Genomic DNA, 12249 nt, shown 5'->3' on the forward strand with positions numbered 1-12249 from the left:
CAGGCATCCATGTTTCCAAGAAACGAAATAATTATTACTATTTATTATTTTCCCCTTGGAAATGTTTGAGGTTATGAACTGACCCTCGAATGGCGAATAGTTTCCTACCTCTATGTTTAACCTGGTGATGCCAATAGTCCTTGATTTCCATTTCTGGACGAAGAATGCGCTCCGTTAGGGCCTGTTCCCCCAAATCTTTGTTGCAGAATTTATTAAATGTCAATACCGAGCATTTCCTTGCGGGATGGCGCATTCCTTCTTCCTGACCTTGTCAGGCTGTTTGGGTGACATTGTGAGCACCTCCCAACGTGTGGCAAATATACTTTGAGATGTTGTGTTTTCAAAAACCAGCAATTCCGAGGTGGTTCTCCCCTCCGCCTCACGTCTGGCACACGGTGACATTTCGGTGCGTTTTCGGGACCTTTTTCCATGACTGTATTTAGACCTGTTATTGAATGTGGTGATTTCTCATTCCTTAAATGGACGGAGATCTTCCCCAGGAGTCTCTCTCTCTCTCTCTCTCTCGCTTCCCTTTACGCTCTCTCTCCTTTCATGTTCAACGCAAAGCTAAAACAGGGCAAATTTCTCTGAGACTGTTTGAAAGTGTGAGCTTCCCTTCGGACGATGCCTGCCTCAACTCCCTCCCTTTTTGCCTCCCCGAAGCCAAGAATCCTTCTCCGAGGCAAACAACAGGAATGACACTCATAGACACACACACACACACAGAGCACAATGATGGGAATACATTGTCCTGTCGGCCTCCGCTCGTATATACATAGAAGGCTTTGAAAACAGAACAGGACGTGGAAAACGATGTGCCATGAAATGGGTTGACTTATGAGGTTTACAGTGCATAAAGTGGGGAAAATCTGTGTCTACTGTTTCCACTCGGATTGGCATCGCAAAGATCCACCTAAACATCTTTTGTGGGTGTTGTGTTTGTATTTTAAGCTCCTGCTTTCGAATGCTTCAACTCATTTGGTTAGTACGAAGGGCATTCATTAAAGATTTTCCCTGACCCACTTCTATTGATCACGGGACGCTGAAACTGCACATGTGTGATGATATACGTCTCTATAGGTTGCGTGCCAATTTACAACTCGGAACTCTTTACGATCCTGATCGTACAGGTGTAGAAGTGGTGTGAGGGTTGAGAATGGAGCCAGTGGAATCCAGAGCAGTCCTCAAGTTCCTTTACCCAAAAGGCCGCGCACCAAAGTAGATGTTTGAGAGATGAAAGCGGTTGATGGTGAGGATTCCCTATCATAGGATGGAGTCAAGAATTGGCATCTTTACGTGCCAATTGACAACTCGGAACTCATTATGATCCTGATTGTACAGGTGCGGAAGTGGTGTGAAGGTTGAGAATGGAGACAGTGGAAGACAGAGCAGTCCTCAAGTTCCTTTACTCGAAAGTCCGCACACCAAAGGAGACGTTTGATGAGATGAAAGAGGTCCATGGTGAGGATTCCCCATCATAGGATGGAGTCAAGAACTGACATCGTTACGTGCCAATTGACAACTCGGAGCTCATTATGATCCTGATTGTACAGGTGCGGAAGAGGTGTGAGGTTTGAGAATGGAGCCAGTGGAAGACAGAGCAGTCCTCAAGTTCCTTTACTCGAAAGGCTGCACACCAAGGAAACGTTTGATGAGATGAAAAAAGTCCATGGTGAGGATTCCCCATCATATGATGGAGTCAAGAACTGGCATCATCCATTCCAGTGTGGACTTCGGTGGAAACAGCTCCAATTCCAGGGCTTCTCTACTCAGCTATTGATGAACGCTCATTAAAATTTTCCTCCGACCCACTTCTATTCATCACGGGACTCTGATACTGCACATGTGAGATGACATAAGTCTCTAGAGGTTACGTGCTAATTTACAACTCAGAACGCATGATCCTGATTGTACAGGTGCTGAAGTGGTGTGAGGGTTGAGAATGGACCCAGTGGAAAACAGAGTAGTCTTCAAGTTCCTTTACTCGAAAGGCCGCACACCAAAGGAGACGTTCGATGAGATGAAAGAGGTTGATGGTGAGGATTCCCCATCATATGATGGAGTCAAGAACTGGTATCATCCATTCCAATGTGGTCAGACTTCGGTGCAAACAGCTCCAACTCCAGGGCAACCCCGCTCTGCTCTTGATGAGCACACCATCCAGCAAGTGGAGGGCACCATTTTGGAATATCGCCATGTAGCAATTCGCCACTTAGCCCAAAATGTCAAGATGAGTGTGGGGTCCGTGGAAAATATCACCCAAGACAGTCTTCACATGCATAAGGTGTCTGCTCGCTGGGTCCCCTGCCTGCTCACACCTTTCCAGAAGCAGGAACGAGTTGAATGCTCTCCATCTCTCTTGACAATGATGTGCCATGGAAACCAGGAGGACTTTGTCAACAGACTGATCACACAGGAGGAAAACTGGGTCCATCACTCTGATCCCGAGACTCAAGTCCAGTCGATGCCATGGAAGCCTCATGACTCACTGTCTCCAAAGAAGGCACGTGCCCAACTCTCGGCAGGCAAGGCCATGCTCACAGGATTTTGGGACCGGCACGGAGTGGTATGGATGGATTTCCTAGCAAAGGGGACCAGAATCACTGGGACAGACTAAGCTGAGGAAATGGCAGGAGGCCATCCAAACCAAGAGACAATGTGGCATGCTCACCAAGCATGCAAGGCAATGCCCCAGTTCACAACTCCCCTGTTGCCCAAATGGAAGAAGCATGCTCTTCTGGCTTTGAAATTCTCCCACAACCCCTTTATTCACGTGACCTCGCACCATTGGACTTCCACCTCTTTCCAACAAGGAAGGTTGGATGGAAGGAGAAAGAGGGAGGAAAGAGGAAGGAAGGACAAAAGGGCGGAAGGGAAGGAAGGATGGATGGAAGGAGAAAGAGGGAAGGAAGGGAAGGAAGGATGGAAGGAGAAGGAGGAAGGAAAGAAGGAAGGACAAAAGGGTGGAAGGAAAAGGAAGATGGATGGATGGAGAAAGAGGGAGGAAAGGGAAGGAAGTACAAAAGGGTGGAAGGGAAGGAAGGATGGATGGAAGGAGAAAGGAAGAGGGAAGGAAGGACAAAAGGGTGGAAGGAAAAGAAAGATGGATCGAAGAAGAGGGAGGAAAGAGGGAAGGACAAAAGGGTGGAAGGGAAGGAAGGATGGATGGAGAAAGGGAAGGAAGGACAAAAAGAAGGGTGGAAGGGAAGGAAGGATGGATGAAAGAAGGAAGGGAAGGAAGGATGGATGGAAGGAGAAAGAGGGAGGGAAGAGGGAAGGAAGGACAAAAGGGTGGAAGGAAAGGAAAGATGGAAGGGAGGGGAAAGAGGGAAGGAAGGATGAAAGGGTGGAAGGGAAGGAAGGATGGATGCAAGGAGAAAGAGGGAGGAAAGAGGGAAGAAAGGATGGAAGGAAAAGGATGGGATGGTGAGAGAGGAGGGCCTGAGAAAAGAGCTCAAGGGGCCACATGTGGCCCGCGGGCCTGGGTTTGCCCATTCCTGGTCTAGAGACATAGTGTTCCCTGGTCTTGAGTTCCAGGTGTTTTGGAAGTCTTAATAGAAGGCTTCCAAAAGTATAAATTTCTATCCGGGTGAATTCCTTTTCAGTCGTATGATGACCAACACATCAAAGCGAGTTGCGAATGTTGTTATGATGGGAGCCTGGCCTCGGTTGGAGCAAATCCGAAGTCCTCTGTGGGGTTTAGAGTGCCAGATTCCCATAAAACCATCAGGGATTTATTTCAGATGGTTTTCTTGTCCCTTCAATTTTGGAAGCCTGGTTAAGCATCGCTTCTCCTCGACCGAAAGAGAGAGAAAAGGAGCAAACATTAACCTAATAAAGGCAGGAGCTGGACCGAAAGCAGGGAAAGCAGCTCTTTTGCTTCGGAGAGGCCGAAGGGAGGGAGGGAGGAGGGAGAAATCCTGCCCTTTCATTAGAAAAATAATATATTCCGTCCAAATAAGGTAAAAATATTTGAAATGGGGCAGAAGAAGGGAGCACCGAGCCCGCCGCTGTCCTCGTCTCCCTTTCGGCCCTTTCTAGAAAAGGAGATTATCTGACCCTGTCAGCAAACCCTTTCCCATTTTTCGTAGATTTGTGGCTTGTCTTTAGGGACAAGGAAATCTCCACCAAAACAAGCATTTTCCCTCCGATCGTATCTTCCTGGCTTCTCTCCGCTTCTCTGATTTTTAATGGAATTTTGTACTCTGGAAACACGGGTTCAGTCGGGATGATATCATTCTCTCTTAGAGCCATTAGTTTAGGAGTTAATTGATTCCTTGTTGGTTTTAGGAAGTGATGTGTTTTTCAGGGACTCTATGGTCACCAGGTGAAGTGGCCCTCTGCAATGTCACTGGGTTTGCTGTCGCCAGGTGAAGCCTTCTGCAATGTCATGGAGTTGGCTGTTGCTAAGTGAAGTGGCCCCCTGCTTTTGCACAACTGAGACTTGTGCGCCAGCTGCGTCCGTACCTCGCTAAGGCTGATCTCGCCGGGGTGGTCCATGCCTTAGTCACCTCTAGACTGGATTACTGCAATGCGCTCTACGTGGGCCTGCCCTTGAAAACGGCTCGGAAATTCCAATTGGTCCAATGGGCAGCAGCCAGGATGTTAACTGGGGCCCCTTACAGAGAGAGGTCAACCCTCCTGTTTAAGGAGCTCCACTGGCTGCCCTTTATTTTCCGAGCCCAATTTAAGGTGCAGGTGCTTACCTACAAAGCCCTGAATGGTTTGGGACCACCCTACCTGCGTGACCGCATCGCTGTCTACGAACCCACACGCGCACTCCGGTCATCTGGAGAGGCCCTGCTCGTGATCCAGCCCGCGTCACAAGCGCGCTTGGTGGGGACGCGAGACAGGGCCTTCTCCGTGGTGGCCCCCCACCTCTGGAACGCCCTCCTGAAAGATCTCAGACAAGCCCCTACACTGGCAGTCTTCAGAAAGAATTTGAAAACCTGGCTGTTCCAATGTGCTTCTTTTTATTTGCTAGATATTGTATTGTTGTATTGTGTTGGGCTTCGGCCTGTTGTAAGCCGCATCGAATCCTTCGGGAGATGCTAGCGGGGTACAAATAAAGATATATATATGTGTGTGTGTGTGTGTGTGTCACTGGGTTGGTGGTCGCTAGGTGAAGTGGCCCTCTGCAATGTCATTGAGTTGGCTCTTGCTATGTGAAGTGCCCCCCTGCTGTGTCATTGAGTTGGCTGCTGCTAGGTGAAGTGGCCCTCTGCTACGCCGTCACGTTGGCTGTCTCTACGTGAAGTAGCCCTCTGCAATGTTGTTGAGTCAGCTGCTGCTAGGTGAAGTGGCCTCCTGCTTTGTCGTTGAGTTGGCTCTTGCTATGTGAAGTGCCCCCCTGCTATGCCATCAAGTTGGCTGTCTCTAGGTGAAGTGGCCCTCTGCTATGTCGCTGAGTTGCCTGACACTAGGTGAAGTGACTATGATGTCATTGAGTTGGCTGTTGCTAGGTGAAGTGGCCCTCTGCTATGCTGTCAAGTTGGCTGTCTCTAGGTGGTGGCCCTCTGCTATGTCTTGACGCAGTTGGGTGTTTCTAGGTGAAGTGGCCCTCTGCTATGTCGCCGAGTTGCCTTCACTAGATGAAGTGGCCCTCTGTGTTGTCACTGAGTTGGCTGTCACTAGGCGAACTATCCCACTGCAATGTCACTGGGTTGGTGGTCGCTAGGTTTAGTGGCCCTCTGAGATGTCCTTGAGTTGGCTGTTGCTAGGTTAAGTGGCCTTCTGTGATGTCACTGGGAAAGAAAGGTGATTTGTGTGTGATGGGAAGGAAGGGAAAAGCCACACTGCCATGGAGACATTGTGAGTTAGCCGGAGAAGAGAGAAAGGAAAGAAAGAAAGGGGGGGGGGGGGAGGACAAGAAAGGAAGAGGAGAAAGAAAAGGAAGGGAAGAACAGAAAGGAAAGGAGTGGGGGGGGGGGGGAGGAAGAAAGGAAGTGCTATTTCTATATTGGGGGGGGGGGTCCATACTTCCTTGCCAATTCCCCTTTAACATGTACCAGAAAATTGCAGCTTGAGTGCGGATGGAGGGGATCTGTTGCATTTGGGGTTCTAGAATGGGGGGATCCCTAGAAATTTTGGGGAAGGGCTCTCGTTTTTGGGAATGGCTGTTCTGCCCTTGGAGGCAACGCGAAGGAGAGGCTGGGCAGAGAGAGAGAGAGAGAGAGAGAGGCTCTTTAGTGGGCCTGTCAGATAAATCTCTGGCTGTTTACTTAAGTCCTCAGTGTTTCTTCAGTCTGTTTGTTTAAAAACGATCCCTGCCAAAAAGGAGGAGAAGCCGGCTTCATTGGGCCTTGGATGCTGGGCCTTGGGGGACTGCGTTTCCCCATTGCCTCTCAGGTGCATCCCCTCCCCCCCTCCTTCCTTCCCTTCTTCCTTCCTTCCCTCTTTGTTTCACTCCTTTCTTTTCTTTCCTACCTCCTTCCTTCCTTTGTTAATTTTTTTCCTTTCCTACCTCTTTCCTTCCTTCCTTCCCTCCTTATTTCGCTCGCTCCCTCCTTCCTTCCCTCCCTCCTCCCTTCCTTCTCTCCTTCCTTCCCTCCTTATTTCCCTCGTTTGCGCCTTCCTTCCTTCCTTCCTTCCTTCCTTCCTTCCTTCCTTCCTTCCTTCCTTCCTTCCTTCCTTCCTCCTCTTTCCTCCTTCCTCCTCTCCTTCCCTCATTATTTCACTCACTCCTTCCTTCTTTCCTTCCTTCCCTCATTTCGCTCACTCCTTCTTAACTTCACTCCCTCCTCCGCCTTTTCTTCCTCCTTCCTTCCCTTATTTCACTTGCTCACACTTTCCTTCCGCCCCTCTTTTCCTTCCCTCCTTATTTCCCTCGCTTGTTCCTTCCTTGATTCCCTCCTCCTCCTCTTCCTTCCTTCTTCCTTCCCTCATTTTGCTTGCTCCTTCCCTCCCTCCTCTCCTCCTTTCCTTCCTTCCTTCCTTCCTTCCTTCCTTCCTTCCTTCCCTCCCTCCCTCCCTCATCATTTTTGCTTGCCCCTTCTTTCCTGCTCTCCTTCCTCATTTCAGTCGCTCCTTCCTTTCTTCCCTCCCTCCTCCTCCCCTTCCTCCTTTCTTCCCTCTCTCCTTATTTTGATCATTACTTCCTTCAGACCTTCCTTCTCTTACTTTTCCCTCCTTATTTCACTTGCTCCTTCCTTCCCTCATTATTTCACTCGTTCCTCTTTCCCTCCTCCTCCTCCTCCTCGCCTCCTTCTTTCCTTCCCTCCATTTACTTCTAATTCTAAAAACTGGGGAATGGCTAGGAAAGTATTTTCTTAATCTGTTTATTTTTCCCTTTTGTGTTATTTTTGTTGCATTTTTATCTGATGTTTTGACTCTGTAATCTGATGTTTTCTGCCTGCAACAAAGTTTTCTCTTCCTAAACCATCCTCAGGATCAATTTGCAGCCTCTTGGGTGGAGAACAATGGTATGCAAACGACACTGTATTATTTTCCAAGTGAAAATTGGGCTCACACCGGGAAGTCCAGGTCCTGCCTCGTGAAACTCATTGGACCCAGTGATGCTAACGTGGAAAGGGGGGAGACAATGAAGGCTTTGCCTTCCAAGACGACTTCTCAGCCTGCTCTTCTCTCCCATCCGTGATTGGGGATCGGGCCGTTATTCAAAGCCTGGGAAGGTTGTTCCCAGGAGGTAGTTGTTCCTGAATCGGTGCTTTCGATGTCGAAGCAGACATGCAGAGAATTGAACTGCGCTTGTATCTTAGATGGGAAAAGGTCCAAATGAGTAGGAATGACTCCGGGCCTCGCCCAGGTTGCTTTGGCCTGACTCTGTGCCCTTCGCCCCACCTTTGTTCTGGAATGTATCCCCGATCCTTCCCTTGAGGCTGAAAAACCTTTCCCCACCCAGTCATTCCTCCTCCGAACAGATACTGTTTTTGGTGCGTTCAGAGGGAAGCTGCTCTTCCCAGCCTTAGTGCCAAGGGGAGCAAAAGTCCTTGGCAAGCCCGTGTCTACGAAACTTTGCAATCCCACTATCAACACCTTTTCCCTCAATGCAATACTGTCTCCTCTTCACCTTCGCCCAGGGGCGGCTCAACCATTACGCAAAGTAAGCATTCGCAGTAGAGTTGATTTTGCCCAGGGGCGCACTTGAGGCACGCTTGGGGGAAAATAGACCTTGACATATGCGAGTTGTAGTTACTGGGATGTATAGTTCACCTACAATCAAAGAGCATTCTGAACTCCACCAATGATGGAATTGAACCAAATATGGCACACAGAACTCCCACGATGAACAGAAAATATATATCAATGATTGGTTGGGGGGGGGGGGCAAATATTGTTTGCTTAACGTTGAAAATTCCCTAGGGCCGCCTCTGCCTTCGCCCCTCTCATTACCTGAGAGTTGAGAGGCCAACACCAAACCAAAGTCTCCCGAGAGGCCTCTTCTGTTGAGCCTCCCTCCAGGCCTGGCCTCATTCAGTTCCCAAGGAATTGCAACACCTTCTTGCATTTGCCTTCTTTTGGGTGTAGCGTTGGCACTGCCGATGCTAAGGGAACACCTCTGCCAGGTGAGGAGCATCTCTCGGGATGTCAAGGTGCGTCTGGGAGCCGAACACCTTCCTGAGCTTTTATATACCTGTGTTGTCGCTTAGCTCGGAAATGAAGTGAAACAAACAGACCTCCGATCCTACTAATTTGGCAGAGACAGTCGTAATTAACTCTCTGTCATTCCATTAGGACTTCAACCATTTCAAAGCTCCCTGCTTGAGCAGTGATGGCATGATCATCAGCATAGATGAAGCTCTCTGTCCCTTCTGGCAGTGGATGGTCATTCGTGTAGATGTTAAACATTGATAGAGCAAGCTGTAATAGGCAGTAAGAGCACCTAAAGCTTCCGAGAGCTTCTGTTCAACCATTTCAAAGCTTCCTGCTTGGGCAGTGATGGCAAGATCGTCAGCATAGATTAAACTCTCTGTCCCTTCTGGCAGTGGATGGTCATGTGTGTAAATGTTAAACATTGATAAGGCAAGCTGTAATAGACAGTAAGAGCACCTAAAGCTTCAGAGGGCTTCTGTACGGCCATTCCAAAGTTCCCTGCTTGAGCGGTGATGGCACGATCGTCAGCATAGATGAAATTTTCTGTCCCTTCTGGCGGTGGCTGGTCATTCTTGTAAATGTTAAACATTGATAGAGCAAGCTGTAATACGCAGTAAGAGCACCAAAAGATTCAGAGGGCTTCTGGACGACCATTTCAAAGCTCCCTGCTTGAGCGGTGATGGCAGGATCGTCAGCATAGATGAAATTCTCTAACCGTTCAGCCAGGCCCAAGCATGGAGCTTTGGCTGAGAATTGCAGTATATAAGTGAAGTAAATAAATAAATAAATAAATACAATTTAGGTGCTCTGGCCACTGGTGACGGATGTTAATCTTTCTGCTGAGATTAACCCGAACCCTCTTCCCTTTGTCATCTCTCCCTCTGAGATACTCTTCCTACCAGTGCAGTGCCTTCTTGTGGTTGCGTCTGTGCACTGCAGTGCGAGGCTCATTTTGGGGGTCCTGGTCCCAAAAGGGGTGAATTTTCCAGATCAAACTCTGTACATTAACTGTACTCTCAATTTGTTTCTCACACGAGAAATAAATATATTTAAATGTCCTAGTTTCTCTTCCTATTCCTCTCTTTGTCCCCAGCTTATTTTAGTTGCTGCAAATTGAGTTCAAAGGGAAACAGAGGTAATTTAGCTTTGTCTTCCTGAACCTGAGCAGACTCAGGGCCAGACGGAAGCCCAGTTTCCATCTGGGAAATGTTGGTGGGTCCCCAGTTTCTACTCCCTGGGGATAATCGGAGTTACCTCCTACAAATGAAAGCAGTGTAGGAGACACGTGGTTGTCGTGGACCATCATGTTTGAAAACAACCTTCCTGGGGGATTCTGATGAATCTGGGATCAGATTTGACCCTCATTTCAAAACTCCGACGGCCGTACTCGTTTGCATTTCCCTCCATTTGTTACGCTACCGTGACACCTGCGTGCGTCGTCTTTGGAAGGAACGGGAAATGCCGTTTCCTTGACCTATTGTTTTTTTTTACCATATGCATATTTATGCAAATATAATTGACTAACATTTCTATGATTAATCATCTGAGATTTGTTTAATCAGGTAGCATCCCTGCTTGCAGTTCTGACCGTAGTTTCTCTGTTGTATCTGCCTCGCGTTAGGGCGTTTTATATTTTCCCCAGGGATGAGCGGTGCCGGGGGGAATACCTACGTTCCTCGTTCCCAGGTCAGAAGACCATCCTAATACGAGGATTGAATGAAAAGTAATGCCTCCACCTTCGTTACTTGGGTTTGGATGGGAATATTTTAATAAATGAAACACAGACATAATCCTTTAACTCCCACTATTCACTTTTCCACATAATCACCAGACAATTGGATACATTTCTTCCAACGATGAACAAGTTTTCTGAAGCTGTCACAGAAGAAGTCAACACTCTGTTTCCGCAACTCATCCTGGGTACCCATTGTGCACAGCCAGAGAGCACACAGAACCCTATCCATGATGCATCTAGAGCAAACTTTAAGTACTGATGGAGTTTCTGGTGGTTGACCTTGCATGATGGGAGTTGTAGTTCACCCACAACCAGAGAAACTGTGACCTCCACCGATGATGGACCTTGACCAAACTTGGCACACAGAACCCCCATGACTAACTCAACCTACTGGAGGGGTTTGAGAGGAGTGACTCACCAGTGGGAGTTGTAGTTCACCCTACAGCCAAGAGCACACTGAACCCTAGCCATGATGCATCAAGAGCAAACTTGAAGTGCTGATGGAGTTTCAGGGGTTCACCTTGCATGATGGGAGTTGTAGTTCACCACATCCAGAGAAACTGTGACCTGCACCGATAATGGACCTTCACCAAACTTGGCACACAACCCCCATGTCTGGGTACCCATTCCGATAGCCAAGCAAAGCAATAATGTGACCCACACATTCTTGTGAAATGCTGATTATGCTTGAAATTTCTCTCTGAGTGATATGACTATCATCCCGAATCAATCTCAACCTGTTGCTTGTGAAACTCGGTGGTTGCTGTCACAGGACGTCCAACTCTTTGTTTGTTACGCAAGTTAGATGTTCCCAGCTCAACATCTTTAAACTTACCCAACGACGTACAGTACTCACATCAACACAATCACCATGATCAGCTTGATTTCTCTGATGAACTTCCTTTGGGGTGACACCTTCTGCTGTCAAGAATTCAATGACTGCACATTGCTTAAGACGCATTGACTGACCATCTGCGCAGGGTTCCATATTTTGCACCTTAACAACACAATCGTTCAATGTGAAGGCTTCCCGCTGAAATGGAACTGTAGAGGAGAGTCTACTGAACAAGCCAGTACCTGCCGCATACCTGTACTGCCATATGTTGAGGTGTTATGAAGGGGGAGGCATTACTTTTCATTCAACCCTCATAAATGGAATCACAGATTGTTTGCTGTTCTGAATGGAAATAGCCTTTGACTTGCTCACCTGTGATAAGCATGATTTGTCTCCCATTTCTAGAAGCGAAATTGGATAGGCATTTCTTTGGCAAGTCCTAATCTGGTGTTTCTCAACCTGGGGGTCGCGACCACAATGGGGGTCGCAAGGGATTTCAGAGGGGTCGCGAAAGACCATCAGGAAACATATTTCAGATGGTCTGAGGAACCCCTTTGGCAGAGAAGGCTGAAGATCTCTCTGCCTGTCCTTCTCTTCCTCCCACCGAAAGCCCTCTTCTTCCTCTCCGTATGTAGGTGAACTACAACTCCAAAACTCAAGATCAATGCCCACCAACCTCTTCCAGTATTTTCTATTGCTCATGGGAATTCTGTGTGCCAAGATTAGTTCAATTTCATTGCTGGTGGAGTTCAGAACGCTCTTTGATTGTAGGTTAACTATAAATCCCAACAAAGGATGCTCCCAGGCAGTAAGAAGCCATGCCTTGAAGACTGCTAGGTCACCAGGCAGAAATGCTAACCAAGGTGGGCAATTGATACATTCACACCTACCTCAAACAGACACCCTGGACATTCCTAGTTTCCAACTAATCACCTCCCAACAAAGGATTCCCCCAGGCAGTAAGATGCCACACCTTGAAAACTACTATGCCATTAAACTGCTAGGGCATTCTGTGATTCCAGCCATGAAACCGTGATTCCAGCCATGAAAGTCTTCGACAAGACCTCACAGCCTTTGCGGATGCATGCCATAGATGCAGGCAAAACGTCAGGAGAGAATGTTTCTG

Source organism: Anolis sagrei, chromosome 13 (assembly GCF_037176765.1).
Source record: "Anolis sagrei isolate rAnoSag1 chromosome 13, rAnoSag1.mat, whole genome shotgun sequence".
In the NCBI taxonomy this organism is placed as follows: domain Eukaryota; kingdom Metazoa; phylum Chordata; class Lepidosauria; order Squamata; family Dactyloidae; genus Anolis; species Anolis sagrei.